We start from the raw sequence: 27264 nt of genomic DNA on the forward strand, positions 1-27264 counted from the left end.
GATATCGAAAAAGTGTGCGTGGTTATAGTCCGATATCGTTCATTTTAAATAGCGATCTGAGATGAGCGCCCAGGAACCTACATACCAAATTTCGTCAAGATATCTCAAAATTTACTCAAGTTATCGTGTTAACGGACAGACGGACGGACAGACATGGCTCAATCAAATTTTTTTTCGATACTGATGATTTTGATATATGGAAGTCTATATCTATCTCGATTCCTTTATACCTGTACAACCAAATGGGAGATATCAAATTGTTGTTCTCAAGGGACTGTAATACTTACTACCGGTTAGGCTGAGATTTGGTCCAGAGGCACTAGCTTAAATGCAACAGAGCATCTGATGATACTACTCTCTTTTCATTACTACCACAGCAAACGTACTAAGGACTATGTACCCGAAGTGTGAGGGCCTTTTTAAGAGTGAGAAAGCTGGGATCATAGCATTGCGTGCTATGTAAAGGACAATTAATAAAGGAAGGTAAGACAAAATCTTAGATTTGTGGCGATCACTTGCACCGTAAAGGATTCCTTCTATTTTGCTAAGAAAAAGCATATGTACGTTGCAATGGAAAGCCCTTCAAATGTCGTTTACTTACTATAGTGCCAGGATGGACAAGGAATAAGTCTTGGGCGCTACAATTGGAAAAGCCAGCAACCTCAAGATAACACATCGCAATTGGGAGAGGCCAATTGACATCGGCACAGCTATAAATATGGCAATTCGTAGTACAAGGTGCATCATAAACATATTGACAATCTCAGAATTCGTATAGAGTACTCGCTTTTGCCATCACCTCAAAATAAGTTTGATCCGAAATCTTCCTGCCAAAAGCGTTGTTCTCAGAAAGCACAACACTAAGGGTGATATTGTTTGAACGTGGCCAAGACGGTCCATGGGAGTGTAATTATTATGATGTTTCCGCCCGGTGTACGGTGATCACATCTATGGACCCAATGATAGTTCCTGATCCTAGAACAGTGTGCTGAAGAGTTTTTTCGTATTGATTACTGGGCAAAATTTATGTAGATAAACTCTCGACTGCAGATTGGAGTATCACATTTCGAAATCACTCAGAAAATTTCTAAATAACGTAATATTTCAGAATTTCAAAAACGCCCGATCTAATCTAATATATATTATAAATGGCAAAGTTTGGATGTTTAGATGTTTGGATGTTTGGATGTTTGTCCAGACGTTTGTCTTTGTGACTCAATCACGCAAGAACGGCTGGACCGATTTGGATGAAATTTTGCACACATATAGCCAATAGTCTAGAAGGATCAAAAGGGGCGTGGTTTCCGCCCCCTAGGAACAGTTATAATTTAATTATTATATTTTTTCGTCTTTGCGACTGAATCACGCCAGAATGGCTACACGGATTTTGATGAAATTTGGGACACAGACAGTAGTCTACTAGCGAAATTTTTTCCGAACATGGAAAGAGGGGTGGAGGTCCCACGACCCCTTCGAGCAATTATTTTTTAATAATTTTTACACATTATAACTTTACGTATACTGGCCAATATCACAGACTCAAGGGGTCAAATAAGTGGAGGGCTTACAAAGTAATCAGTGACACCCTCCGCCCGCCCCCCTTTATCACCCCCTCTGGTGTAAAATCTATAAATTGTTATAACTCAATATAAATTTTCTCCTAAATCAATAGTTTTTGGTATCTGGCACATACAGTTTATAATTAGCTTCACCTTATTTGTAATCCCGTAAGGGTCATATCGAGACCTTTCCGGGATCATTTCTGGATGGTTTTCGGGATCGGTCCGGGATCTCGCCGGGGTAATTTGGGGACTTTTTCGGGACTATTTCGGGATCATTTTGGGACCCTTTCGGCATCTTTTCTGTATAGTTTTCGGGATCCGTCCGGGATCCCGTCGGGGTTATTTTGGGACATTTTCGGGACTATTCCGGAATCAATTCGGCACTATTTCGCGATCATTTGGGGACCCTTCCGGCATCATTTCTGGATGGTTTTCGGGATCCGTCCGGGATCCCGTCGGGGTACTTTCGGGATCATTTGCGTACCTTCGAGAGATAAATTCTTGATGGTTTCCGGGATCATTACGGGACTTTTTCCGGGTTATTTTGGCACCCTTTAGGCATCATTTCTGGATGGTCTTCGTGATTCGTCCGGCATCCCATCGGGGTCATTTCGGGACTTTTTCGCGACTAACACGGGATCATTTGGGGACCCTTTCGGCATCATTTCTGGATGGTTTTCGGGATCCGTCCGGGATCTCGTCGGGGTAATTTCGGGACTTTTTCGTGACTATTTCGGGATCATTTTGGGACCCTTCCGGGATCATTTCTGTGTAGTTTTCGGGATCCGTCCGGGATCCCGTCGGGGTTATTTTGGGACATTTTCGGGACTATTCCGGAATCATTTCGGGACTATTTCGAGATCATTTGGGGCCCTTCCGGCATCATTTCTGGATGGCTTTCGGGATCCGTCCGGGATCCCGTCGGGGTACTTTCGGGATCATTTGTGTACCTTCGAGAGATAAATTCTTGATAGTTTCCGGGATCATTACGGGACTTTTTCGGGGTTATTTTGGGACCCTTTAGGCATCATTTCTGGATGGTCTTCGGGATTCGTCCGGCATCCCGTCGCGGTCATTTCGGGACTTTTTCGCGACTAATACGGGATCATTTGGGGACCCTTTCGGCATAATTTCTGGATGGTTTTCGGGATCCGTCCGGGATCTCGTCGGGGTAATTTGGGGACTTTTTCGGGATCATTTGGGGGCCCTTACGGCATCATTTCTGGATGGTTTTCGGGATCCGTCCGGGATCTCGTCGGGGTCATTTGGGGACTTTTTCGGGATCATTTGGGGGCTCTTCTGGCATCATTTCTGGATGGTTTTCGGGATCCGTCCGGGATCTCGTCGGGGTAATTTCGGGACTTTTTCGCGACTAATACGGGATCATTTGGGAACCATTTCGGCAACATTTCTGGATGGTTTTCGTATCCGTCCGGGATCCCATCGGGGTCATTTCGGGACTTTTTCGCGACTAATAAGGGATCATTTGGGAACCCTTTCGCATCATTTCTGGATGGTTTTCGGGATCCGTCCGGTTTCCCGTCGGGGTCATTTCGGGAATTTTTCGCGACTAATACGGGATCATTGGGAACCATTTCGGCATCATTTCTGGATGGTTTTCGGGATCCGTCCGGGATCCCATCAGGGTAATTTCGGGACAATTAGGGGATCATTTGGGGACCTTTCCGGCATCATTTCTGGATAATTTTCGGGATCCGTCCGGGATGCCGAAGAGGTAATTTCGGGACTATTTCGGGATTATTTGGGATACTTACCGGCATCATTTCTGGATGGTTTTTGGGATTCGTCGGGGATCCCGTCGGGGTAATTTCGGGACTTTTTCGGCAACATTTAAGATTGGTTTTCAGGATTCGTCCGGGATCCCGTCAGGGTAATTTCTGGACTTTTCCGAGACTATTTCGGGATCATTTTGGGACCTTCCTAAGATCATTTCTGAATGGATTTCGGGATCTGTCCGGGATGCCGTCAGGGTCATTTTGGGACTATTAGGTGATCATTTGAGGATCTTTCCGGCATCACTTCTGGAGGGTTTTCGGTATCCGTTCAGGATCCCGTCGGAATAATTGCGGGACTTTTTCGGGATCATTTGGGATCCCTTCCGGCATCATTTCTGGATGGTTTTTGGGATTCGTCCGGCATCCCGTCGGGGTCATTTCGGGACTTTTTCTCGACTAATACGGGATAATTTGCGGGCCCTTTCGGTATCATTTCTGGATAGTTGTCGCGATCCGTTCGGGATCCCGTCAGGGTATTTTCGGAACCTTTCCGGCATCATTTCTGGATTGTTTTCGGGATCCTTTCGGTGGGACCCCGAGGGGGTAATTTCGGGACTTTTTCGGCAACATTTAAGATTGGTTTTCAGGATTCGTCCGGGATCCCGTCAGGGTAATTTCTGGACTTTTCCGAGACTATTTCGGGATCATTTTGGAACCCTTCCCAAGATCACTTCTGGATGGATTTCGGGATCAGTCCGGGATGCCATCAGGGTCATTTTGGGACTATTAGGTGATCATTTGAGGACCTTTCCGGCATCACTTCTGGATGGTTTTCGGTATCCGTTCAAGATCCCGTCGGAAACATTGCGGAACTTTTTCGGGATCATTTGGGGTCCCTCCCAAGATCATTTCTGGATGGATTTCGGGATCTGTCCGGGATCCCATTAGGGTCATTTAGGGATGCGATCGAGATCCCGTCAGGGTCATTTCGGGACTTCTTCGGGACTATATCGGTATAATTTCTGGATGGTTTACGCGATCCGTCCAGGATCCCTTAAGGGTCATTTTGGGACTATTAGGTGATCATTTGAGGTCCTTTCCGGCATCACTTCTGGATGATTTTCGGTATCCGTTCGCGATCCCGTCGAATCATTGCGGGACTTTTTCGGAATCATTTGGGATCCCTTCCGGCATCATTTCTGGATGGTTTTCGGTATTTGTCCGGGATGACGTCGGGGTTATTTCGGGACCTTTTCGGGGTTAATACGGGATCATTTGGGGATTCTCTAGGGGTCGTTTCGTGACTTTTTCTGTTTTATTTCGGGATCATTTGGGCACCCTTCCGGCATAATTTCTTGATAGTTTGCCGGATCCATCAGGGTCATTTCGGGACCATTTATGGATCATTTGGGGACCCTTCCGAGATCATTACTGGATCCGTCCGGGATGCCGTAGGAGCCATTTCAGAATTTTTGTTACTTTTCCGGGATAGTTTTTGGACCCTTCCGGGATCATTTCTGGATCTGTGCGGGATCCCATCTGGGTCATTTCCGGACTATTTCGGGATCATTTTGGGATCCTTCCGGAATCATTTCTGTATGGTTTTCGCGATCTGTCGTGGATCCCCTCGGAGCCATTTCGGAACTTTTTCTGGAGTATGTCGGGGTCATTTGGGAACTTTTTCGGGATCACTTGGGGGCTCTTCCGGCATCATTTCTGGATGGTTTTCGGGATTCGTCCGGGATCCCGTCGGGGTCATTTCGGGACTTTTTCTCGACTAATACGGGATCATTTGGGGACCCTTTCGACATCATTTCTGGATAGTTTACGGGATCCGGACGGGGTCATTTCGAGACTATTCGGGATCATTTGGGGTACCTTACGGCATCATTTCTGGATGGTTTTCGGTATCCGTCCGGGATCTCGTCGGGTTCATTTGGGGACCTTTTCGGGATCATTTGAGGGCTCTTCCGGCATCATTTCTGGATGGTTTTCGGGAACCGTCCGGGATCCCGTCAGGGTAATTTCGGGACTTTTTCGCGACTAATACGGGATCATTTGGGAACCGTTTCGGCATCATTTCTGGATGGTTTTCGGGATCCTTCCGGGATCCCATTAGGGTAATTTCGGGACAATAGGGGATCATCTGGGGACCTTTCCGGCATCATTTCTGGATAATTTTCGGGATCCGTCCGGGATGCCGATGAGGTAATTTCGGGATCATTTGGGATACCTACCGGGATCATTTCTGGATGGTTTTTGGGATTCGTCCGGGATCCCGTCGGGGTCATTTCGGGAATTTTTTTTCTCGACTAATACGGGATCATTTGCGGACCCTTTCGGCATCATTTCTGGATAGTTGTCGGGATCCGTTCGGGATCCCGTCACGGTCATTTCGGGACTATTAGGGGATCATTTGAGGACCTTTCCGGCATCATTTCTGGATAGTTTTCGGAATCCTTTCGGGATCCCGTCAGGGTCATTGCGGGACTTTTTCGGGATCATTTAAGGATGGCTTTCACGATTCGTCCGGGAACCCGTCAGGGTAAGTTTTGGACTTTTCCGAGACTATTTCGGGATCATTTTGGGACCTTCCCAAGATCATTTCTGCATGGGTTTCGGGATTTGTCCGGGATGCCGTCAGGGTCATTTTGGGACTATTAGGTGATCATTTGAGGACCTTTCCGGCATCACTTCTGGATGGTTTTCGGGATCCGCCCACGATAGCATGGGGGTCATTTCGTAGCTTTTTCTGGATAATTTCGGGATCATTGGGGATCCTATCAGGTTATCAGCTCATTTAGTTCTTTTTTTTTACTCAATTACAAAAATAAAATGCATTAGACAGAAAAAAAATTTTAAACAGATAACTTGATAAGCAGGCTAACGCGAATAGCCCATATATTTAAATTTCTCCTTGCGGACGGGGCCGCGGGTAAAGGCTAGTATATTGTAAATGGCAAAGTTTGGATGTTTAGATGTTTGGATGTTTGTCCAGACGTTTGTCTTTGTGACTCAATCACGCAAGAACGGCTGGACGGATTTGTATGAAATTTGGCATGCATATAGCCAATAGTCTAGAAGGATCTACTAGCTATATATTTTTCAAAGGGGCGTGGTCTCCGCCCCCTAGGAACAGTTATAATTTAATTATTATATTTTTTTGTCTTTGCGACTGAATCACGCCAGAACGGCTTCACGGATTTTGATGAAATTTGGGACAGAGATAATAGGCTACTGGCGAAATTTTTTTCGAACATGGAAAGAGGGAGGGGGCCCACGACCCCTTCGAATAATTACTTTTTAACAATTTTTACACATTATAACTTTACGTATACTAACCTTCACCAATATTACAAACTCAATGGGTGAAATAAGTCGAGGGCTTACAAAGTGAGCAGTGATACACCCCCCCCCCCCCCCCCCCCCCTTTCCCTCTCGTGCAAAATCTATAAATTGTTATAACTCAATGTAAATTTTGTCCTAAAATCAATAATTTTTGGTATCTGGCTCATACAGATCGTTTTGGAAAAACGATCAGTGGTACTCTCCTCCTCACGCCATCCGCCCTTTATTAGCACGCTTTTATTAGCTTTACCTGTATGTTTCTATGTAACTCTTCATTCGCTCCAACGCGCCTGCTGCCTTATTAACGCGGTTTTATAATTAGCTTCACCTTATTTGTAATCCCGCTAGGGTCATATCGAGACCCTTCCGGGGTAATTTCTGGATGGTTTTCGGGATCCGTCCACGATCCCGCCGGGGTCATTTTGGGACTTTTTCGGTATCATTTGGGGACCCTTCCGGCATCATTTCTAGATGGTTTTCGGGATCCATCAGGGATCATGTCGATGTCATTTCTAGACTTTTTCTCGACTAATACGGGATCATTTGGGGTAGCTTCCGGCATCATAGCTAGATGGTTCTCGGGATACGTCCGGGATCCAATCAGGGTCATTTCGGGACTATTTCGGGACTATTTCGCGATCATTTGGGGACCCTTCCGGCATCATTTCTAGATGGTTTTTGGGATCCATCAGGGATCCCGTCGATGTCATTTCTGGACTTTTTCTCGACTAATACGGGATAATTTGGGGTAGCTTCCGGCATCATTGCTAGATGGTTCTCGGGATCCGTCCGGGATCCAATCAGGGTCATTTCGGGACTATTTCGGGATCATTTCGGGTACCTTCCGGCTTCATTTCTAGACGGTTTTCTGGATCCGTCCGGAATCCCGTCGGGGTAATTTCGGGACTTTTTCTCGACTAATACGGAATCATTTGGGGTAGCTTCCGGCATCATTGCTAGATGGTTCTCGGGATCCGTCCGGGATCCAATCAGGGTCATTTCGGGAATATTTCCGGATCATTTCGGGTACCTTCCGGCTTCATTTCTAGACGGTTTTCTGGATCCGTCCGGGATCCCGTCGGGGTAATTTCGGGACTTTTTCTCGACTAATACGGGATCATTTGGGGTAGCTTCCGGCATCATTGCTAGATGGTTCTCGGGATCCGTCCGGGATCCAATCAGGGTCATTTCGGGACTATTTCGGTATCATTTGGGGTACCTTCCGGCTTCATTTCTAGATGGTTTTCTGGATCCGTCCGGGATCTCGTCGGGGTCATTTCGGAGCTTTTTCTCGACTAAGACGGGATCATTTGGGGACCTTTTCGGCATCATTTCAGGATGGTCTTCGGGATCCGTCCGGGTCCCGTCGGGGTCATTTCTGGACTTTTTCTCGACTGATACGGGATCATTTGAGGACCCTTTCGGCATCATTTCTGGATTGTTTTCGGGTTCCGTCCCGATCCCGTCGGGGTCATTTCGGGGCCCTTTCTCGACTAATATGGGATCATTTGTGGACCCTTTCGGCATCATTTCTCGATGGTTTTCGGGATCCGTCCGGGATCCCGTCGGGGTCATTTCGGGACTTTTTCTCGACTAATACGGGATCATTTGGGGACCTTTTCGGCATCATTTCTGTATGGTTTTCGGGATCCGTTCGGGATACCTTCAGGGTTATTTTGGGACTTTTTCTCCACTAATACGGGTTCATTTGAGGTACCTTCCGGCATCATTTCTAGATGGTTTTCGGGATCCATCAGGGATCCCGTCGGGGTCATTTCTGGACTTTTTCTCGACTAATACGGGATCATTTGGGGTAGCTTCCGGCGTAATTGCTAGATGGCTTTCGGGATCCGTCCGGGAACCAATCAGGGTAATTTCGGGACTATTTCGGGATCATTTCGGGTACCTTCCGGCTTCATTTCTAGACGGTTTTCTGGATCCGTCCGGGATCCCGTCTGGGTAATTTCGGGACTTTTTCTCGACTAATACGGGATCATTTGGGGTAGCTTCCGGCATCATTGCTAGATGGTTTTCGGGATCCGTCCGGGATCCCGTCCGGGTCATTTCGGGACTATTTCGGGATCATTTGGGGTACCTTCCGGCTTCATTTCTAGATGGTTTTCTGGATCCGTCCGGGATTCCGTCGGGGTAACTTCGGGACTTTTTCTCGACTAATACGGGATCATTTGGGGTAGCTTCCGGCATCATTGCTAGATGGTTTTCGGGATCCGTCCGGGATCCCGTCAGGGTCATTTCGGGACCATTTCGGGATCATTTGGGGTTCCTTCCGGCTTCATTTCTAGATGGTTTTCGGGATCCGTCCGGGATCCCGTCAGGGTCATTTCGACACTATTTCGGTATCATTTGGGGTACCTTCCGGCTTCATTTCTAGATGGTTTTCGGGATCCGTCCGGGATCCCGTCTTGGTCATTTCGGGACTTTTTCTCGACTTATACGGGATCATTTGGGGACCCTTTCGGCATCATATCTGGATGCTTTCCGGGATCCGTCCGGGAACCCGTCGGGGTCATTTCGGGACTTTTTCTCGACTAATACGGGATCATTTGGGGACGCTTTCGGCACCATTTCTGGATGGTTTTCGGGATCCGTCCGAGATCCCGTCGGGGTCATTTCGGGACTATTTCGGGATCATTTGGGGTACCTTCCGGCATCATTTCTTGATGGTTTTCGGGATCCGTCCGGGATCCCGTCGGGATCATTTCGAGACTTTTTCTCGACTAATACGAGATCATTTGGGGACGCTTTAGGCATCATTTCTGGATGGCTTTCGGGATCCGTCTGGGATCCCGTCGGGGTCGTTTCGGGACTATTTCGGGATCATTTGGGGTACCTTCCGGCATCATTTCTAGATGGTTTTCGGGATCCGTCCGGGATCCCGTCGGGGTCATTTCGGGACTATTTCTCGACTAGTACGGGATCATTTGGGGACGCTTTAGGCAGCATTTCTAGATGGTTTACGGGATCCGTTCGGGATCCCGTCAGGTTCATTTCGGAACTATTTCGGGATCCTTTGGGGTACCTTCCGGCATCATTTCTATATGGTTTTGAGGATCCGTCCGGGATCCCGTCGGGGTCATTTGGGGACGCTTTCGGCATCATTTCTGGATGGTTTTCGGGATCCGTCCGGTATCCCGTCGGGGTCATTTCGGGACTATTTCGGTATCATTTGGGGTACCTTCTGGCATCATTTCTGGATAGTTTCGGGATCCATCCGGGATCCCGACGGGGTCAATTCAGGACTTTTTCTCGACTAATACGGGATGATTTGGGGACCCTTTCGGCATAATTTCTGGATGCTTTTCGGAATCCGCCAGGAATCCCGTCGGGGTCATTTCGGGCTTTTTCGGGACTAATGCGGGATAATTAGCGGAGCCTTTCGCATCATTTCTGGATGGTTTTCGGGATCCGTACGGGATCCTGTCAGGGTCATTTCGGGACTATTTCGGGATCATTTGAGGTACCTTCCGGCATCATTTCTATATGTTTTTGAGTATCCGTCCGGGATCCCGTCGGGGTTATTTCGGGACTTTTTATCGACTGGTATCGGATCATTTGGGGACCCTTTCGGCATAATTTCTGGATGGTTTTTGGGATCCGTCCGGGATCCCTTCGGGTTCATTTCGGAACTTTTTCGGGACTATTTCGGGATAATTTGGGGTATTTTCCGGCATCATTTCTGTATGGTATTCGGGATCATTTGGGGTCCCTTCCGGCATAATTTCTCGATGGTTTTCGGTCATTTCGGGATTATTAGGGGATCATTTGAGGACCTTCCGGCATCATTTCTGGATAATTTTTGGAATCCGTGCGGGATCCCGTCGGGGTAATTTCTGGACGTTTTAGAGATTTTTTCGGGATTATTTTGGGCCCTTCCAAGATCATTTCTGGATGGATGTCGAGATCTGTCCGGGATCCCGTCAGGGTCATTTAGGAGTCCGTTCGAGATCCCGTCAGGGTCATTTCGGGACTATTAGGGGTTCATTTGAGGACCTTTCCGGCATCATTTCTGGATAGTTTTCGGAATAAGTCTGGGATCCCGTCGGGGTCATTTCAGGACTTTTTCGGGGCTAATACGGGATCATTTTGGAACCCTTCCGGAATCATTTCGGTATGGTTTTCGCGATCCGTCGTGGATCCCCTAGGGACCCTTCCTGGATATTTTCTTGATGGTTTTTGAGGACCGTCCGGTAGCCCGTCAGGGTCATTTCGGAACTTTTTCGGGACTATTTCGGTATCATTTGGGGTACCTTCCGGCATCATTTCTGGATTGTTTCGGGATCCATCTGGGATCCCGACGGGGTCAATTCAGGACTTTTTCTCGACTAATACGGGATGATTTGGGGACCCTTTCGGCATAATTTCTGGATGCTTTTCGGAATCCGTCAGGAATCCCGTCGGGGTCATTTCGGGACTTTTTCGGGACTAATGCGGGATAATTAGCGGAGCCTTTCGGCATCATTTCTAGATGGGTTTCCGGATCCGTCCGGCATCCCGTCGGGGTCATTTCGGGACTTTTGCTCGACTAATACGGGATCATTTGGGGACCCTTTCGACATCATTTCTGGATGGTTTTCGGGATCCGTCCGGGATCCCGTCGGGGTCGTTTCGGGACTTTTTCGGGATAATTTGGGTTCCCCGTCTGGCATCATTTCTGAATGGTTTTTGAGATTCGTCCGGGATCCCTTCAGGGTCATTTCGGGACTATTAGGGGATCATTTCAGGACCTTTCCGGCATCATTTGTGGATGGCTTTCGGGATCCGTCCGGGATCCCGCCGGGGTCATTTCAGGACTTTCTCTGGACTATTTCGGGATCATTTTGAGACCCTTCCGGGAAAAATTCTGTATAGTTTTCGGGATCGGCCGAAATCCCGTCGGGGTTATTTTGGGACTTTTTCGGGACTATTCCGGGATCATTTTGGGACTATTTCGCTATCATTTGGGGACCCTTCCGGCATCATTTCTGGATGAGTTTCGGGATCCGTCCGGGATCCCGCCGGGGTCATTTCGGGACTTTCTCGGGACTATTTCGGGATCATTTTGAGACCCTTCCGGGACAATTTCTGTATAGTTTTCGGGATCCGCCGGGATCCCGTGGGGGTTGTTTTGGGCTTTTTCGGGACTATTCCGGGATCATTTTGGGACTATTTCGCTATCATTTGGGGACCCTTCCGGCATCATTTCTGGATGGGTTTCGGGATCCGTCCTGTATCCCGTCGGGGCCATTTCGGGGCTTTTGCTCAACTAATACGGGATCATTTGGGGACCCTTTCGACATCATTTCTGAATGGTTTTCGGGATTCGTCCGGGATCCCGTCTGGGTAATTTCGGGACTTTTCGGGATAATTTGGGTTCCCGGGATCCCTTCAGGGTCATTTCAGGACCTTTCCGTCATCATTTCTGGATTGTTTTCGGTATCCGTTCGGGATCCCGTAAGGGTAATTTCGGGACTTTTTCGGGATCATTTGGGTTCCCTTCCGGCATCATTTCTGGATGGCTTTCGGGATTCGTCCGGGATCCCGTCGGGGTCATTTCAGGACTTTTTCGGGATCATCTGGGGTACATTCCGGTATCATTTCTAGATGGTTTTCTGGATTCGTCCGGGATCCGGTCGGGGTCATTTCGGGACTTTTTCTCGACTAATACGGGATCATTTGGGGACCCTTTCGGCATCATTTCTGGATGGTTTTCGGGATCCGTTTGGGATCCCATCGGGGTCGTTTCGGGACTTTTTCGGGATAATTTGGGTTCCCTTCCGGCATCATTTCTGGATGGTTTGCGAGATTCGCCCGGGTTCCCGTCGGCGTTATTTCAGGACCTTTTCGCCACTAATACGGGATCATTTGGGGGCCTTTTCCCCATCATTTCTGGATGGTTTTCGGGATCCGTCCGGGATTCCGTCAGGGTAATTTCGGCACTATTTGGGGATCATTTGAGAACCTTTCCGGCATCATTTCTGGATAGTTTCCGGGATCCGTCGGGGATCACTTCAGAGTCATTTCGGGACTATTAAGGGATCATTTGAGGAACTTTCCGGCATCATTTCTGGATAGCTTTCGGGATCAGTCCGGGATCCCGTCGGGGTCATTCCGGGACTTTTTCTCGACTAATACGAGATCATTTGAGGACCTTTCCGGCATCATTTCTTTATGGTTTTCGGGATCCGTCCGCGATCCCGTCGGGTAATTTCGGCACTTTTTCTCGACTAATACGGGATCATTTGGGGACTTTTCGGCATCATTTCTGGATGGTTTTCGGGATCCGTCCGGGATCCCGTACGGGTCATTTCGGGACTATTAGGTGATCATTTAGGACTTTTCCGGCATCATTTCTGGATGGTTTTCGATATTCGTTCGGGAAACCGTCGGGGTAATTTCGGGACTTTATCGGGATCATTTGGTGTACCTTTCGGCATCATTTGTGGATGGTTTTCGGGATCCGTACGGAATCCCGTCGGGGTCATTTCATGACTTTTTCGGAATGATTTTGGGTACCTTCCTTCATCATCTAGATAGTTTTGGGGATCCGTCCGAGATCCCGTCGGGGTCATTTCGAGACTTTTTCGGGATCATTTAAGCATGGTTTTCAGGATTCGTCCTGGATCCCGTCAGGGTAATTTGTGGACTTTTCCGAAACTATTTCGAATTATTTTGGGCCAAAATGATTCCTGGATGGATTTCGGGATCTGTCCGGGCTCCCGTCGGGGTCAGTTAGGGGGCCGTTTGAGATCCCGTCAGGTACATTACGGGACTTCTTCGTGACTATTTCTGGGTCATTTCTGGATGGTTTTCGGGATCCGCCCGGCATCACTCCTGGATGGATTTCGGGATCTGTACGGGAACCCATCAGGGTAATTTCGGGATCATTTGGGGACCCTTTAGGGGTCATTCCATGACTTTATCTGTATTATTTCGGGATCATTTGAGGACCCTTCCGCCATCAATTCTTGATCGTTTGCCGGATCCATCAGGGTCATTTCGGGATCATGTTGGGATCATTTCTGGATTCGTACAGGATGCCGTAAGATTCATTTTGAAATTTTTTTTTGTTACTTTTTCGGGATAGGTTTGAAACCCTTCTGGGATCACATCTGGATCCGTGCGGAATTCCATTGGGGTCATTTTCGGACTATTTCGGGATCATTTTGGGACCCTTCCGGAATCATTTCTCTATGGTTTTCGCTATCCGTTGTGCATCCCTCAGGATCATTTCGGAACTTTTCCGGAGCTTTTTCTGGACTATGTCGGGATAATTTAGGAATGCTTCCTGGATGGTTTTTGAGATCCGTCTGGGAGCCCGTCAGGGTAATTTCGGAACTTTTTCGGGACTATTTCGGGATCACTTTGGTACCCTTCAGGGATTATTTCTGTGTGGTTCTCTGGATAAGTCTAGAATCGTGTCGTTGTCATTTCAGGTTTTTTTGGAACTATTTCGGGAACTTCTGGAGACCCTCCCGGGGCGTTTCTGTATGGGTTTCGTGATCCGTCCACGATAGCGTCGGGGTCATTTCGTGGCTTTTTCTGGATAATTTCTGGATCATTTGGGGATCCTATCAGGGTATCAGCTCATATAGTTCTTTTTTTTACTCAATTACAAAAATAAATTGCATTAACAGACAAAAATTTTTAAACAGATAACTTGATAAGCAGGCTAACGTGAATAGCCCATATATTTCATTTTCTCCTTGCGGACGGGGCCGCGGGTAAAGGCTAGTCTAATATATAAAATTCTTGTGTCACGGTGTTAGAGGCTCAACTCCGTCTTGAGATCAAAACGTGAACCCGGGTACACCTAGAATGTGTTTATACAATATGGATATCAAATAAAAGCTGTTGATGAGTGCTATAGTACAGGATAATTTTCATATAACTGGGAGGCTAGGGTCTAGAGATATAGCCCAAAACGTGGACCCGGGTACCCCTAGAATGTGTTTATACAATATGGATATCAAATGAAAGCTGTTGATGAGTGCTATAGTACAGGATAATTTTCATACAACTGTGAGGCTAGGGTCTTGAGATATAGCCCAAAACGTGGACCCGGGTACCCCTAGAATGTGTTTATATAACATGGATATCAAATGAAAACTGTTGATGAGTGCTATAGTACAGGATAATTTTCATACAACTGGGAGGCTAGGGTCTAGAGATATAGCCCAAAACGTGGACCCGGGTACCCCTAGAATTTGTTTATACAATATGGATATCAAATGAAAACTGTTGATGAGTGCTACAGTACAGGATAATTTTCATACAACTGGGAGGCTAGGGTCGCGAGATATAGCCCAAAACGTGGACCCGGTATCCCTAGAATGTGTTTATACAATATTTATTTATTTATTTATTATGGATATCAAATGAAAACTGTTGATGAGTGCTATAGTACAGGATTATTTTCATACAACTGGGAGGCTAGGGTCTCGAGATATAGCCCAAAACGTGGACCCGGGTACCCCTAGAATGTGTTTATACAATATTTATTTATTTATTTATTATGGATATCAAATGAAAACTGTTGATGAGTGCTGCAGTACAGGATAATTTTCATACAACTGGGAGGTTAGGGTCTTGAGATATAGCCCAAAACGTGGACCCGGGTACCCCTAGAATGTGTTTATACAATATGGATAACAAAGAAAGCTGTTGATGAGTGATTTGGTATAGGATAATTTTCATACCCCTGGGTGACTAGGGTCTGGAGATATAGGCCAAACGTGGGCCCGTGAACGCCTAGACAATGTTTTTACATTGTGGGTATCAAATTGAAGCTGTTGATGAGTGCTTTAGTACAGTGTAGTTTTCATACCTATGGGTTACTAGGGTCTCGAGATATAGGCCAAAACGTGGATCAGGGTAACACTAGGATGTGTTTTTACATTATGGGTATCAAATTGAAGCTGTTGATGTATGCTTTAGTACAGGGTAAGGTCTCGAGATGTAGGCCAAAACGTGGACCCGGATACACCTAGAATATGTTTTTACATTATGGGTACTAAATTGAAGCTGTTGATGTATGCTTTAGTACAGAGTAAGTTTTACACCGCTGGGTGACTACGGTCTCGAGATATAGGCCAAAACATGGGCCCGGATACCCATAGAATGTGTGTGTATTATGAATATCAAATGAAAGCTGTTGCTGAGAGCTCTAAAGTTCATTGTGATATTCGATTTAGTCGCATCAACCTGGCAAAACTCATAAATATGCATGCGAAGCCGAAATAAAGACAATAATTAATAATACCCACATACCTATTTACAAACGTCCTATTCGATTTGCCTGAAATTTCGTATATAAGTTTGCCTATATTAGTATTTACGATGCTTTTTTCCGGGAAGTATACCAGAGACGGACTGGGACTGGGATTAGGACTAGGACTGGGACTGAGACTGAGACTCGGAGTGGGACATATATACATAGCACCCTCTGGGACTGGCAATAAGAGAGAAGAAGATTGAGAAAAAATTGAGAGAAGAGAAAGAGAGAAGGAGACTGAGAAAGAGATAGAATGAGACGTAGATGGAGATAGATGAAGCGAAAAAGACGGAGGGAGGAGTGAATAAAAAGGTTAGGAAAAAGTGTAGAGGGGTAGGGTAGAGTTAGACGGAAAAAGCTTATTAAAATGTATGCAGATAGACCAAATTTAGGGCAGAACAACGTCTGCCGGGTCTACTAGTACACATATAACATTTGTTGGGGCGTTTTTGGAACAAATTCTAAAATATGTAGGTTGCTTTTAAAAAATAGTCTCAGATAGGGCGTTTTCGAACTGGCAGACGAGACAGCGTCATGTTACACTCAGCCATTGGCATCATAAAAAACCGATATTAATAAACCGCTTGAAGTAAGAAAATTTATGTTCTGAAGTTTTTTATGGACCCTTCCAAATGTAAACCCAACTCGGCCGCTAATTCGAAAACCCACTATCTCAGATTTGGTCTATAAATTCTTTCGTTATAAAATTTTTCTTCTTTAAGCAAATTTTTCAGACAGGAGATTTTTGAAAGAAATTTTGCTGTAGGATCCTTCCAAATGTGAAAAAAGAAGTATTGAGTGTTTTCGAAACAGCATGTTAGATAGGGGCTCTTTCAGGCGTCGATAGTGGAAGAATAACTTGCAAAAATCTACAAATATACCGCAGTTCGTGGGTTCGGTAGGTGCTGTATGGTACTGTGATGGGAACTTTCTAACATCGCGTGTTTATGTTCTATATTCTAATATATACAGAAATAATATCAATATAAATATGTTTTAAGAACTTAGGACTTTTTTTGAGGTATATAGAAATCAGATGAAATGAAATTATAACTAATTTTGATAAAGTACTATGTATATCTATAAAATCTACAGTCAAAATCTCTTAATGCATAATTTAATGTACTTCCATATGTTAACCTGTTTTGCAATGCAAATATTAGTAAAAGTACACTGAGAATTAAGTTCTTGCGTAATGCGAGTTTATCTAAAAACAGCTGTTCAAATAACTGCCATTCATGAGGCCGCTACGAGTTTGTTGTCGTGCAAATAATTACTTATATCTTTATATTCATTTGCTTGGGAAAAACAAAATACAATGATGCAAAATGTGTTGTATATTTGTTTTGGCTGAATGCTTTTACAGTTAATTACAGCACTATAATTATTTGATCTGTACATACTAATCTGCTGTTTAAAAAGTACCTTTCATATGAGGGTCTAAAACATTGTTCACATATGACGAGGGAATGGATTTCATTTCGACAAAAATTTATTGAAGTGAAAATCATCAGTAATTGAAATAGATTTTCATAATAAAGTTCGATAAGTTGATAATTATCTGAACACACAGTTCAGTATTTCCGATCTACTCAACAGTTTGGATTTTACGTCAAATTATTGAGCAAAAAGTTGTTTGTCTGGTAGTTCTTTGACATTTTAATGTGTTGGTTATAAGTAAAATTTTTGCCCTTAATACTTTAGTGAAGTGTGAAATGTGAAAAAAGAAGTATTGTGGGTTAAAATTTGGCAATTGGCTCAACTCATTCATAAAACAAAATTTCTGTTACTCAACTGGCGGAAACATGTTAGCAACGTATAAACAAAAAGAATGTTCGCTGAACGCACCTATAGAAAATATGTTCTCTGAATGAGATGGGCCAACTGCCAAATTTAAGGGAAAAGACTTTTGAAACTATTTTTCTCACTTTCAATAATCGAATAAGGAAACCCAACATCTCAAAAATTACGAAATAAAAGCAATGTCAAAAAAAAAAAAAAAAAAACAGATGTAGTGGAATTCACTAACTTATAACGATGCAATTTCTCGAGATTTTAATTACCGATTTTGTCGTTTGCCTTATCGATTGTACTATTCACTAACTTAGTTTTAAAAACTCGCAATAGTTGACATTTAAATTTAGGGAGGCTGATATTTTTTGCATTACCACTGAGCTGTGAGTGAAGGCTGGTGCGTTTTTGCACTACCCCCACCTTTTATGTGGATACATAAATTTTCAAAAAAAAAACATTTATAAAAAATAACATCTAGACGGAATCGATTAATCTTACTTGGCAAAACACATGTAAACGAACTATAAATTATTTCGGCAATTAACGCTATTTTGCTGGGAGTATTACTTTGTTTATATGTAAACAAATAAAACCAAAAATTTTTTCTTGTCATGTTTATAAATAAATATCGAAATACGCCCGTTTTTCTAATAATGAAATAAAAGATATTAACAATTATGTAGTAGAAATATTTATTACCAACCGCTGCATATTTAAATAAATCGATTGATTGTTGGCAGCCGGCAACTCGTTAAATTAATTATTTATTGCACATTTTACACAATTACGCGGTATAAGTCTCGTCGCTCAATTTCGACAAGCAAAAATAATTACATTTTCAACAAATAAAAAAAATAATTTTTTTTTTACTAATTTCTTAACATGCAAGTGTTGTATATGGAAGAATAAACACAAGTGCTCATATCTGTGGCAAAACAAGTCACAACAACCAAAGTAAAATTTTACAAATTTTTTCGGGGTGTTGCAAATTTTTTGAATGAAATCAGGTGCTTCCAAATGGAACTTTGGGCCATAAAATATTTTTGCAAATTTTTGTGGTTGTACATCTGAGTATAGAGAATACAATATAGTTAATAACTCAATTTGGTTTTAAGGTGACTTTGGCTGTTTTCCTTTTGTCGCAAGCGTATAACGAGAAATTACGAAATGCAAATTTTTCGCCCCATTGTAATGATTGGGGAATGAAAATTGCTATCGTTTTTCTGAGGATGAATTTTTTACCTCCTCTCTTTCTTTTGATTTTATCTGCTTTTGGAATCTTTGGTTCGTCTATTTTATGTTGCTGATTTCTACGCCTATATTCTTCTATGGTAATTGCCTTAGGGCCCTGTTTAGTTATTTCTACTGTTTTTACTTCTACTGCTTTTGATACTAATTTTTTCTAATTTTTTTTCTTCTTCCTCAATTAGTTTGCTACAACGCAAGAATATAGCGTCAAATTCTTCCTGACTATTTATATCATTCATTTAAAAAAAATTAGAGGTGGAAAGGAGGAAAAAAATTCTTAAATTTATTGGCAAAAATCTACTTTTTGCCCGTAAACTGGCAGCCGTTAGGTTGCCAAATGCTTCTATTATAATCTTACAATTACCTAGATAATAAATACATAATAAGATAAATAATACATAATCCTGGTCATCGCACGTAGTACCTCCAACAAGCTGATAGTGTGGGCGTATATGGTTTTACTCCATGTTTATTCCACCTCGCTATGCGGTTTTGGTTGTTGTAGTTAATGAAAATGCCATCCGTATCAAAGACCAAAAAAAGTTTTTCCTTCAATCGCCGTTGCAAGGTTGATGCCTTGAACTCCTTTGCAGAAAGTAAACCTTTTTCAAGAATATTTTAAAATGAAATCAGTCCATATAATTTAAGCAGAGCTGGCATGATCGTTGGTAGAATGCCAATTTAGGCAGTAGGATGCCGATTTAGGCAGTATGGCAGGATCGCCATGTAATGATTGCGTATCCTGCTTGGTGTAAAATAATGACGGCTAAACTAGTCCTGTTTGTTATTACGCAGGTATGGCAGGGTTTTCAGGCTCTTTACTAGATCTTTAGCAGTTTGCTTGAATAATAGCAAACTGCATATTGTAGGGTGGCGGTAGTTGCCAAAATAAGGCAGGATCGCCATGTAATGATTGGGGAATGAAAATAAATTCGGTTGTAATGCCAATTAAGCGGCACCAGATAGAATTGACTGCCATTGAAGCGGCAGCCGATTGATCCGCTTTATTAAAAAGTTGTTTCTTTTATACAAAATTTCTATAAGCTAAAATACCTACTTACACTAATACTTACAAACTAAGTGTATTTCATACATATACATTCAGTTCAGTTCCCTGGGAACTGCATTCTAAGCATAAATAAAATTAGCTGTGGAATCTGCAACGCAAGCATAAGTAAATCATGTTAATAATTTGTATGCAGGTAAAGGCTTGTGGCGAGCAAGCTTTGAACAGTAGCATACCGAGGTTCAAGTTACCAGATGGTGCACGGTGTACAAAATATTTGTTTGTACAAATGAATGAATGTGTCAATTGAATCTCAGGCCGTACCAAGGCGAGCCAAAATATATGTATGTACAAATGTATTAATATGTATGTAAGAGTCAATGTATTTTACGACATTCTAAAACGGCTTGAAATATATGTTTGTACAAATGAATGAATAACTTAATGAGTGAATGCTACACCATTCATATAACTACTTTATACAGATTTGACAAATGCAAAAGAAAATCTACATTTTATAAAAATATATCGTACGTCTATATTTTATTTTTGTTTTCCAAAATTGACTCAGGCACGACTTTGTTGGTTAAGCTAAGCTTAAACTAAGGTGGTTTAAACTCTAGTCAAATTTAAACTCCAGTTAAACTACAGAGCAGTTTTTCAATCACAGTTTAAGGCCGTCTATGGGGTAGTTTTTGTTGAACGGTAACATTGTGATGTAAACATGGAAAAAATACTTCTTCATCTTTAGAGCAATATTAATCTATTTCTGGAGTTGATATCCAACATTATTCTCTAATTATTCTTAAACCTGATAATTCTAAAGTTGATATCCAACATCATTCTCCAATCTCTATCCAACATTTGAAAACTTTTTTGTAAAATTATAAGTTCTCCAGTTGATCTCCAACGTCATTCTCAAATTATTCTCCTACATTTTCGAGGTTTTGAGAAATTATAATAGTTTTGAAATGAATATCCAACAAATTTCTGCAGTGCATATCGTACATTGGATATCAAGTTGAGGTGGAGTTGAAATGAAATCTTCTCTAAGGTGGTATAACCAAAGCTAACAGCTGTTTATTGTGAGAGATGAGCACCTTGTTGGTAGCAGTAATAAATCGTTATAAACTAAAAGTAAGTAATACAAGTATTATTTTACTTTCGTGATAATACTGTGATATTAGTTATTTTTTTTACATCTATATACGTTTACGCTTAAACTTTATATGGACTGCTAAGCATTAAAATTTATCTACTCTTCTGAAATTGCTGCGCATAAAATTAGTACTCCTAAATTTCAATACGCATTATACTCAGATGCAACTGACACATGTTTCTATGTTTCACCTTTACAGTAATTCTATGTACAACCTCTAAAAATGGTGTTTGTCCACTATTCACTGCAACCGATTCACCTATATGTTATACACTATGGCCATCACAGGTTTGTGTCTGCGCTTTTCGGTACAACATGTTCTGTAGCTAGTTGCCGCTAGATGGGTCTCATAAGCATTATATAAGTGAGGATATGTGTTTTTTACGCGCAAACGTAGACGTATATGCGTGTAAAAAAATTTCAGTTCAATTAGAGAATTGCGCTTGAGTACAAGTTGGGAACTTTTTTTTCAAATTAAGTAACAAGCATTTTTTGCTTTATAAAAAATGATTTTTTTTCTTAAAACGCTATGGCTCTCAAGTAAGTTGAGCTACTGTTTCGAAACAACTGTTAAGATTTTGGATGTACGCTAGTTATCAACATGAGCTCTAATAGTACTCAAGCGCAAATGCTTGTTGGGTATATTCAATGCCATTGCGCACGGAAACGAATAAGTGATAGGTTAACTAGAGTTTACTCCTGACAGATCGGCAGCTTAAACTCTGCTTAGACTTCAGTTAAAGTAAATCAATAAACTCCAAATTAAGTTTTAACGTAGTTTAATTGACTACTCAAAAACCGGGCCTTAAAGTTACAAATGTATCACACAAAGCACATTTGGTCTATAGACCCAATCTGTCCCATTTCAGTTTTAACGCACGTTTTATGAAAACGCGCCGATTTTAATAAAAACAAATCATAGTCGAGCAGAACCCGTAACCTAACGACACGGCCGAACTTTTACATATATTCGGTCGGACACTAATGTCCATATACAAACTGTCAGTGCACTCGCTTATAAAAAAAGCCTTAATGAGTATTTCTAATACAAATATGTGCATCTGACGTAGCTACTGTATATTTGATAGTTCTATCAAGCTCTGTATCTGTTATTTATTATTTTTTTTATTCTTTGGTTAGCATTTTGAATTGTTTTTATTTGCGGCAAATAATTAATTTGGCAAATAAATACTTTTAGCCCAATTAAGGTCATGAATGAAAAAGAAAACAAAAATAATTCATTATGTCTTTTTTTACGCAATTTATTCGTAACTAAGTGTGTTTAAAGCAAAGCTGTTGCTATATTTATACCATAGAAATTCATTCGAAGATTTGTTTACTTGTTTCAATATTGCACAAACAAGTACGTATGAGCTTGGCAAAAAAAAAAAAAAAAACAATTTGCTTTCAGATATTCTAATCATTTGAATTATTAAAGCTCCATTCGATTTAAGCTAGACTTTATTTATAACCGGTTCTTGCTGTCATGCGATACATTATAGATATACTTAGTTTTGTTTTATTATGATAACAATAATACAGTGTTGCACTGAAAAATAAGGACATAAGGCATAGCCCTGTTAACTTAACAACAAATATTACTGTCACCCTGTGAAGATAACAGATTTCCATCAACATTATAATTAATAAGTGCAGGCTGCTGATATACGATAGCTAACTTAAACTTTACATGCCGTGCAAAGTGCATAACTTTATCTGCACAATAATTTTTTTGTGAACTCCATTTGTTACGTTGACAATAAATTGCAAAACACCAAGCCATACAATAATTTCAAACGGAGTATTAATGAAGTAATTAGTCAAGTTTTCTACATTAGACCCTTTTTTGAACTCCATACAAAAAAAAATTCTTAGTTATTTGCTTATTGCTTTATGGAATGCCTAATGTAATCAAAAACCTAGTCGGCTTTGCTTGATGTTTCGGATTTTATGATCCATGCAACAAATGTAAATAAAAAAAAAAAAAAAATTATGTTGAAGGATAACTTAATTATGAATTTAATTAATAATAATATTTTTAAAATTTCTTGTAAAAAAGGTTGTACTTTTTTGGAATTTCTGACAGAAGTTCGTTAGTTAAGCAAGTTACTCTGTGTGAGGTTAGTTTAGGTTGAACTGGCCGGTCCATGAGGACCTCACATAGACTGAGTCCGTAATGTTACCAGAAGTTTGTTTTAACGACCAAGCTGAAAAACCCCATCAAAAACCAGGACCTATGTTATAAAATAACTCTGTCCTCTTGGCAAATACTAGAAACTTCCTAGTACTTAAGTCACTTGCTGCTTCTAGATCTGACAGCTGTATCAATCCTAGGCTTAGTATAAGCTGTAATAAATAAATAAATAAATAGCTGGCGTCTTAGCTTGGTAAGCGCAGGGCACGAGCACAGAACGTGCTCGATCGTTTCCCCTCCAACCCGCACTTCCTACATCTGCTACCACTGACCAAGCCTAATTTAAAGGCATATGACGCCAGAAGGCAGTGCCCAGTCAGAATACCTGTAATGAGTCTACAGTCCTCTCTTTTTAATGGTAGAAGCAACTTTGTTAGTCTAAGGTTGTAAGACCTACACATAATCTTCGACACAGCTCCGCGCTTGAATCCACGCCTTTCCCGCTTGGTCGATCATGTGCACCTCTCGCCTTCGGTTAAACTGCCCAGTCTAACTGGGACGTCTACGGAGCAAGCTTCAAGGGATGCGCCCTTTTAAGATAATTCATCCGCTTTTTCATTCCCATAAGCAATGGGACTCAATATAGATGTATGCTTCTCCCTGTCCCGATTCTCTTCAGAGACTGCTTACACCTTAACACGCATGTATATGCTGTGCTATGCGAGATTATCGCCTTAATTGCTACTTAACTGTCAATATAAAAGTTAACAGGGTTGCAGCTCAAGCTATTCTTTTACAGAATTTCTACTGCTTTGGTTACGGCTAATATTTCCGCTTGGAAAACGCTACAGTAATCCAGCAGCCTGTAGGATCTGTTTATTTCCGGATCAGCACAGTATACCGCAGACCCTACTCTTCCACTACTTTGGAACTATCTGTGTACATATAGCCTCGTCCGCCCTTTGAGCTCCCTTGCGCCAAACGCCTACCTCTATTGTGGCCTTAAAATCTACCTCGAAGCGCAGGTAGGGAATCAGGTAGTCTGTTCGTCTTGTGATTGGTGACGCTAAATTACTATGGCGGTATGGTCGGCGCTCAAGATTCCACGAGGCACCGAGCCTGGTTGCAGTTGTTATGTTCTTTGCTACCAGGTCTACAGGTGAAATGTGCAGAATGGCATACAGTGCAGCTGTTGGGGTTGTTTTCAGGGCTCCCGTAATGCTAAGCATTGATAATCTGCATACCCCCTGTAACTTTTTAAGGTAGGTTGTTTTTTGTGTGGGCTTCCACCAAACGAGAACTCCATAGTATAGAATAGGGCTTACAATCGCTATAAAAACCCAATGAGAAAGATAGGGCGATAAGCCCCACGTATACCCCAGCATTCTTTTACATGCATAAACTGCCTTGCAGGCCTTCTTCACCCTCTCCTCCACGTTGAGCTTACATGACAGCTTGTTGTCTAGGATGATTCCTAGATATTTTGTACAAGGTTTCTCATGTAGGGTCACCCCTCCTAACTTAGACCTCGTCCAATTTGGGACATTGTACGTCTTTGTAAAAATAACCATATCCGTCTTCCCCACGTTGACTTTCAACCCGACCTTAGATGCCCAGGTATGCATATCCCGGAGCGCCCTATCCATCAAATAGCTAATCGTTGGAAGGTCTTTCTACTTATGACAATTGAAACATCATTTGCGTAAGCCATAAGTTTTACGGGTCCCTCATTGAATCGCCTGAGCAGTTGGTTCATGACCAGCGTCCACAGCAGAGGTGATAGCACCCCGCCCTGCGGCGTGCCCTTGTCCACTGATTTCGTGGCCTCGTACAATCCCCATTGTGTGAAGAGAAAAAAATTATTTTTTCATTAAACGAAAACGTAATTACGTTATGATTTTTTATGAAATTGACTTTAGACTTTTTTCTATCTTCAAGAAAATAGCGATGGAAGTTATCTAATTTACTTTGGGAGGGTAAAAGTCAAAAGACGCGTATTGACCTCGACAACAATAATCCGAATGCGGAGAAGAAGTTATCTCTGCCCGGAGATATTTGCAGTTGATGTTGGCAATTTTCATGTGGTTGTTGTAATGTTTTTGTGCACTGAAACAATTTTTGTTGTGTAGAAATGGATTTTGCACGGATTTCAGTTTGATCCCAACCCGTTGGTGAAGCGGTCAGAACAAATTTTTATAAGCGTTCTGTGCAAAAGTACTATGGATCCCATCCCGGTTTCGAAGTGACTCATGTTAATTTTTTCGGTTTTAGGTTAATATCTTTTGAACGAGTTAAAATTTGTATTTCGGATTATCAATACTGAAGTCAAGATGCGTCGTTCGACACCTCTCTCGTTTTTTTTGGACTCGTATTAGCAGTCGACCACTGTTCTAGACTTTTACCGAATATTTTTCAACAGAAATCTTAAGGACCTCCTTATAAAATTTGTAATGCCGCAAACAAAAATTTTTTTCGACGAGCATCCTAATGTACAAATGTAAAAACAATTAACTTGATCAACATTCCATTAACTACATACAAATCACATGTAATTTAATATTTACCCGATCGTTTCATATGCCAATTATTCACCAAACTTTTGTTTATTAAAACACTTCAGCCCTAATGCGATTTATTAAAAATAACATCAATAAACTTGATTTAATTTTGTATTATTTAAATAAAACCCGTTAGTTCAAAGGCCGCACACACATACGTTCTGATAAACTCTCCATATGGTGACACGAGAACCCGTTGCTTAAAATAAAAAAAGAACACTTAAAATGTTCTATAAAATGCAATTACACTAAGCAACTACACCAACAACAAAATGCACAATCAAAAGCAACGGTATTTTTATCTTTGTTCAACTTTCATTTTCTTATTATTTAGTCGCTCGATTTTTATTTGCTTAATTTTTTGTTTTTGTGTTTTCAAAATTTATAGTGCAATATTTATGTATATTTTTAAAATTCATAGACTGGAAATTTGTTCAAAAACATGAAATGTAAAAACTTTTTTGTGCGTATTTTTAGCACATTTTTATTATACGCTTTGGTTTTGTTGCATTTTTAATAATTTTCTTTTTATACTTTGATTGCATGTAAATGCAAAAGTGCACAAAAAAGCAATACGACAAAAAAAAAACAACTCAAAACAATGCGTTATGATGCGTTCCACCGGCAAACAGAAAGCCGGTCAAAATTCCGCGCGAAATTATTGGCACGTCCGTTTGCCACGAAAGAATGAGACAATACAAAAGGAAGGCAAAATTTTGAAGCGAGTAGATAATAAACTTATTGATGATGATGTTGTTGTAATAAGCAGCACAAGTTGGTTGTTGTAGCAACATATGACATATTCACCTCTAAAACAATGTGCTACAGGGTGTTAAGTGGAAAATACTTTTTGACCACAGGGGCGTTTGAGTTTTTAATTTGCTGGGTGCAGGGTGTTACTGGTTGATAGTGTTTAAATATATATTAACGGGTTTTTGAATTTCAGAAATGGCTTTTTAATTTTAAAGATTGTTTTACTATCGTCATTTGTATACTTAGCGTGCTTTGCATACATAGTATATTAACTTCTGTAACATAATCGTTGATCGTAACGGCATAAACGAAACGAAATAAATATAGCCTTATATACATATATCAAAATGCTCAGGTTGAAAAAAGGTATCTTTTCCTTTCCTTTATTTTCCTTTATTTATTTATTAATTTCAATAAGTCAATGGACTTCAATCTTTACAGACTATGATACAAACTAAAATTAAGAGATACTTATTTGAAAAATAATACATGGTAGTTAGAAAGCAGATTTTAAAATATTTAACAGTTTCGCTTTTGGAGCAGAAAATCTGGAGTTACAACAGTACTGATAAAGTTAAACTCACGGAGAGCACGAGCGATGGGAGCATTAAAAAATAAATAAATGTAAGGCGCGATAACCTCCGAAGAGATCTAAGGCCGAGCTTCTCTTCCAATTTGTGTCGTGCTCCTCTTGC

At 41.8% G+C, this 27264-nt stretch overlaps 1 protein-coding gene across 4 annotated transcripts in view; it reads right to left on the minus strand.

Moving 5' to 3' along the window:
- The window catches only part of superdeath (Suppressor of ER stress-induced death), a 123896-nt gene extending 97401 nt beyond the window's left edge, over positions 1-26495 (minus strand). For 2 of the 4 annotated variants that reach the window (XM_067760875.1, XM_067760876.1), the window contains exon 1: positions 25823-26495. The gene's annotated coding sequence lies outside the window, so the exon portion shown is untranslated. The remainder of the gene's footprint in view (positions 1-25822) is intronic. The other 2 variants (XM_067760877.1, XM_067760878.1) reach the window with 2 other exon arrangements.
- Positions 26496-27264: the final 769 nt, after the last annotated feature.

The sequence above is a fragment of the Eurosta solidaginis genome, chromosome 1, assembly GCF_040869045.1.
Source record: "Eurosta solidaginis isolate ZX-2024a chromosome 1, ASM4086904v1, whole genome shotgun sequence".
Lineage (NCBI taxonomy): Eukaryota > Metazoa > Arthropoda > Insecta > Diptera > Tephritidae > Eurosta > Eurosta solidaginis.